The following is a 6,000-nucleotide window of genomic DNA, read 5'->3' on the forward strand; positions in this document are numbered from 1 at the left end:
CCCTGTCAGGCCTGGTGTTGGAAAAGGAGGAAACAACTGCAGATTTGGTTTGGTTCTTTTTAGGTCCAAAATTCCATGCTCAGTAGCAGTTCTGAGCTGTTCTTGGAGCAGTCAGGGTATGACCAAAAGACCTCTCATATTACAGTTCTAACTTTGAAGAATCCCAGTCCCCTCAGCACAGAGGCAGATGAATAATTGCAAACAAGCTTGGAAACCATTTCTTAAAGTGTGTTTATTCCTTCTTTCCTTGTTGTGTCCTTCCATTTTATATGACACACGGGAGAAGAGGAAAATGAGACGGGGTGGGGAGTCTGACAGGTCTGTGGCCCCCTTAGGTGCAGCTGGCAAGCCCCGTGCCACAGGGCTTCTGAGCGGGCCCTCCCCACCACCCCGTGTTCCTCTGGCACAGGTTCTCAGCCGCAGTTCTGCATTGGGCCCAGCGAGGAAGCCCTCTCACCGCCTCAGTCCTTCAGCTCCCAGCTGCCAGAGCTCTGGCATATGCCTGGCACCATGTTAGCTGTTTCAGGGCAGACAGGTTGGAAGCAACTTCTGCCCTCTGCACCTGGCAGTAATTAGAGGCAGCATTGAAAGCCCCGGATCCAGGATGCAGACACTTGTCTTCAAGTCCCAGCCAGCTCTGCTGGTGGCAGTCATGGCAGGCATCACCGAGCCTCATTTTACTCTTAGAATAGGGCAACACCTGTCCGGCAACCATCCCCTCCCAGGGTGGGCAGGGGACCCAAAAGGCTGACTGCAGCAAACTCTAGAGGTCTGCAGCATGAGTCTCAGCCTTGGTCGCACAGCATTCACCTGAAGAGCTTAATCAGTTCCCATTCTCAGTGGTTGGTTGGTTGGTTGGTTTGGGGTAGGGGTGGGGGAAGATGAGAAGCATCAACTTGTAGTTGCGTCACTTTATTTGTTTGATTGCTTCTTATATGTTCCTTGGTCAGGGGAGGGGGAGGACGCTCAAACCTAGCCAGCAGCACCTTGCTCAGGCCAGCGACCATGGGATCATGTCAGTAATCCCACACTCAACACTGCACTTAAGCTGGTGCACCTGCACTCAAACCAGATCGACCGATGCTCAAGCTGGAGACCTTGGGGTTTCTAACTAACTGAGGACCTAGGTCCACGCTGGATCCACTGCACCATCCCTGGTCAGGTGTCCCCAGAGGTTTTGAGCTACTTGGTCTGGGGTGTGGCCTAGGTTTCAGGAATTTTTTTTTTTAACTTTCCAGGAGATTCTCGTGCTGTCTGGGTTGAGAACCACTGAAGTGCCCTCCAGGCACGATGGGTTATTATTCCTGTTTAACTGGAAAGGCAAGAACTGTTCACATGGAACAACCAGAGGAAGACACAGCATGAGAATCTCCAGGGCTGAGGGACAAGAGTTAAGAGCGGCCGTGGCAGTGGGGGCTTCAACTAGGAGGGGCTTTCTGGAAGAGAGCTAGTGATCAGGGTGATTGAAGAAGAAGAGTTGGAGAAATTGTGGGGGAAGCACGGGGAAATTAATAAGCTCTAATCAGCCTTTAACTGCCATGGGCTGGGAGGGCTGCTAGCTGTTGGCTGTTTGGCTTATAGCTCCTCACACCAGTTTAGCCCATCCAAGCACTAGTTGCTTGCTGCTCAGAGGCCCGAGAAACCTAATATGGGGCTGAATCCTCAGTGGGCCATAACTCAGGGTGGGCTACAGAAGGGAGGCAGTTTCACCCCCTTTTCTTTTCCAGCCCAGACAATGGGTTCCACATCCTTTCACCCAAGACAGCTTAGGCGGAGTCCGCCGTCTGGCCCCGCTCACCTCCTGACACCTTTCGGCATGCTCTGCTCAGTTGCTCACGCTCAGGGCATGCTCAGGGACAGAGGCAAGGGGTCAGGGAGTTGGGATCTCTGTAGGAGGGGAGAATAATCACATTGTCCCTCAGACCTCTCGACCAGTGGTGGGATTCAGCTGGTTCGCACCAGTTCGGTAGAACCAATACCTAATTTTTTGTTGAGTTAGGCGAACCAGTTGTTAAAATGGCACTTGTAATCAGAGTTCTATCTTAAGTAAGTGCCTGAGCAGCTTCCCAATGTAGGGGTCACAAATTTACATTCCTTACTCTTTTTAACATTTATCTGCGCAACGGCGTATTTTAAGCGCCCATAGTAATGTTTATTATGTCCATAGGTGAAAAAAATTGCAAATAAGGATGCCAATCAAGATGCTATATGGAAATATCTTAAATAAGTTTTATTGTTTTTGTCAGGTATTATTTAATATTTTTTCATTAATATTTTAAAATTCTTTCTTATAACAATCTAGTTTTGTGTACCTCTTTTATTCGTATTTAAATGTTAAATGCATATAGGCACTGGCCGGTTGGCCTAGTGGTAGAGTGTCGCCGGGCGTGTGGATGTCCTGGGTTCGATTCTGGTCAGGGCACACAGGAGAAGGGACCATCTGCTTCTCCACACACACACACCCCTTCCTCTCCCACAGCCTTGGCTTAATTGGTTCCAGCAAGTTGGCCTCAGGCGCTGAGGATGGCTAGGTGGCCTCTACCACAAGCATTAAAAAAAAAAAAAGGCTTGGTTGCTGAGCAACAGAGCACTGGCCCAGGATGGGCTGAGCACCACCCCCTGCTGGGCTTGGTGGGGTGGGTTCCAGTTGGGGTGCATGCGGGAGTCTGTCTGCCTCCCCTCCTCTCACTAAAATTAAAAAAAAATTTTAAAGAGAGGCCCTGGCTGGTTTGCTCAGTGGTAGAGCGTCGGCCTGGCGTGCAGGAGTCCCGGGTTCGATTCCTGGCCAGGGCACACAGGAGAAGCACCCATCTGCTTCTCCACCCCTCCCCCTCTCCTTCCTTTCTATCTCTCTCTTCCCCTCCTGCAGCCAAGGCTCCATTGGAGCAAAGATGGCCCGGGCGCTGAGGATGGCTCTATGGCCTCTGCCTCAGGCACTAGAGTGGCTCTGGTCACAACAGAGCAACGCTCCAGATGGGCAGAGCATCGCCCCCTGGTGTGCATGCCGGGTGGATCCCGGTTGGGCTCATGCAGGAGTCTGTCTGACTACCTCCCCATTTCCAACTTCAGAAAAATACAAAAAAAAAAAGTTTTAAAAAGAGAAAAAAGAAAACATATTAAATGCATGAAATAATAAACTACCTTTCAGTATATAGTTTTTTAGTACTTAAAATGGTCATTAGGGCAGAGAGCCACTTGTTAAATTGTTTGAATCCCACCACTGCTCTCAACATTGTGAAAATCGAAAGATAAAACTGAACACTCTGGGATGTTGTCCAAGTTATTGTTGCTGTATGCATGGGGTGGGCGTAAACTCAGTGGCCATGGTGGTTTCTTCCAGGAAACCTTTTTCCTGCTCCCTCCTGTACCCCTGTGGCAGAGGCAGCCCCTAGAGCAGAATTTCAGAATGGAGCTATGGCCACCCCCTCAATGAGAAAACACTTTGGAATAAATTTTCTGAGGTCACTCATTTGGAGAGAATGGCACTTGATTAAAGATGTAGAGGCCTAGGATACTCACTCAAGGGGGAAAAAGCTCAACTCCAGTATTGTGTACCCTTTTAGCATAAAATATCAATTTAATAATTAGATGAGATGTTATGGGGGAATGATAGGTGTCATGCCAGTAGGGTAGATAGCAGAGACTGCACTCAGACAGAGAGGTTATCTAGACAGGGTGGGGGTCATGACAGTATTTCTTGGAGGAGGGGACCTGAGTCAGGTAGTGGCTGGATTAGTGGCACTGGAGGGTGGCACTGGCTTGAACGTGGAGAATCAGAGAGGGGAGCTGGTTTGAAGGTCAGGAATATGAGCTCAGTTCTCAGCTGGCTAGGTTGGGGAGGGGGTCTGTGGAAAGAGTGGGGAGGTATTGGGTGGGAAGCTGGACAAGGTGATGGAGGAAGTTCAGGAGGCCCTGGCAGTTATCCGGAACCTTAGCTGTCATCCTGAAATGCTGGGAAGGATCCCCCAACTCCCCCAGCCCCACATGCCCTGGACTGTGGATCCAGGAGTCCCTGCTCAGGAGGAGGATGTAGGGGCATTCCTAACCAGCCCCACCTCGGTCTGGTTCCCAGCCCTCCTCAGGATAAGTGTGCCTGGAAAGCGGGTGTGCTGGCGCTTTGGGCAGCCAGTCCCAGGAGCACCCAGCAACCCGGACTCCACAGGCCAGGTGACACCACCGAACAGGTGTGAGGGCTGGCGTTGCCACATGCTCTGAGAGCCCCCACACCTCATTTTCTTGCTGTTGACATACTAACAAGGCCTAGTGGAGACACTCAGCTCTCCTGGAGGGCCCTTAGTGAATGGAATCAAGCAAGCCTGATGAGCAGCCCTCTCCAAGTTTCTGTTCTCTTACCTTCTAGGGAATAAGTGATGCCCATTTCATGGGGTGGCTGAGAGCCAGTGAATACTGCAGTGTATTGAAAGTGTTTAGTGCACAGCCTGGGACATAAAAAGATGGCAGCTGAAGTTTTGTTAATTAGCACTGCATAAGTCAGGGGTCTCAAACTCAACTCAGCATGTGGGCCGCAGAGCAAGATCACAGCCGTTTGGCGGGCCACACTAGGTCTACAAAAGGCAACTTACGCAACACTTTTCTCACTGCAGTTGAAAACAAAAAAAAATCAGGACAACAAGCACAATCGTACATGCAGTTTACTCTGTCACAAAACGACCAGAAACTGTAGTTCGCATCACAACTGCTGTTAACTAAGCTAATATCTAGCTAGGATGCTAGAGAAATGAAAAATACAAGTAGGCCCCTAGGCTTACTTAATTTTATCCAAAATATTTTGAACTTCGTGGATTAGTCTGCGGGCCGCACAAAATTGTTCGGCAGGCCGCATGCGGCCCATGGGCCGCAAGTTTGAGGCCACTGGCATAAGTCCTGGGTCATCCTTTCTTATTCATCTGAGGTGGTTGTTAATGAAGGGCCAGCCAACATTCACTAGTTAGACTTTATGTGGGGACCGGTGTAGTGTCGTGGACATAATACTGAATTTGGCATCAGAAGACCTGAATTCAGTTCCCACTTTATTATTTACTCCCACTTGCTCCCTCACTTTCGCTTAGCCTCCGTGTCCTTATCTGTGAAATGGGCATGGCAATAGGACCTCCTTCACAGAACTGCAGTGAGGACGGAACAATCAAGTATGTGGATCAGGCCCTGGCCAGTTTGCTCAGTGGTAGAGCGTCAGCCTGGCATGCAGAAGTCCCGGGTTCGATTCCCGGCCAGGGCACATAGGAGAAGCGCCCATCTGCTTCTCCACCCCTCCCCCTCTCCTTCCTCTCTGTCTCTCTCTTCCCTTCCCGCAGCGAAGCTCCATTGGAGCAAAGATGGCCCAGGCGCTGGGGATGGCTCCTTGGCCTCTGCCCCAAGCGCTGGAGTGGCTCTGGTTGCAACAGAGCAACGCCCCAGAGAGGCAGAGCATCGCCCCCTAGTGGGCAGAGCGTCGCCCCCTGGTGGGCATGCCGGGTGGATCCCAGTCAGGCGCATGCGGGAGTCTGTCTGACTGTCTCTCCCCGTTTCCAGCTTCAGAAAAATACAAAAACAAACAAAAAAAGTATGTGGATCAATGAGAAAGCTCTAGGCTGCAAGTACCAGCAACCCCCAACTCCAAGTGGCTTAAGCAGTAAGAACTTGTGGAGCTCGGGCAGGTGGCAGGGTTGGTTGATTCAGGGCTCAGTGCCCTCACTCATCAAGGGCAGACTTGTAACTGCCTAGGTTCCCTGAGGGCCCTGGACTCTCAGGAGGGGATGTAGGAGAAGCAAGAGTGATTGATGGTTGCAAGTTCAGACTGGAATTGTCACCTGCTAAAGCTCATTCATTCATTTATCTAGTAAATACTAATCAAGCACCTTCTGTGTGCCAGTGATGGGGCTGGGCCTGAGAGTACAAACCTGATTCAGTGAGGCCCCCTCATGGATTCTGGAGATCTAGAATGAGAACAGGGCTGGCTGGGATGGCTTGTTCCTGCTCCATGGTATCTGGGGCCTCAGCTGG

Source organism: Saccopteryx bilineata, chromosome 2 (assembly GCF_036850765.1).
Source record: "Saccopteryx bilineata isolate mSacBil1 chromosome 2, mSacBil1_pri_phased_curated, whole genome shotgun sequence".
Taxonomy (NCBI): domain Eukaryota; kingdom Metazoa; phylum Chordata; class Mammalia; order Chiroptera; family Emballonuridae; genus Saccopteryx; species Saccopteryx bilineata.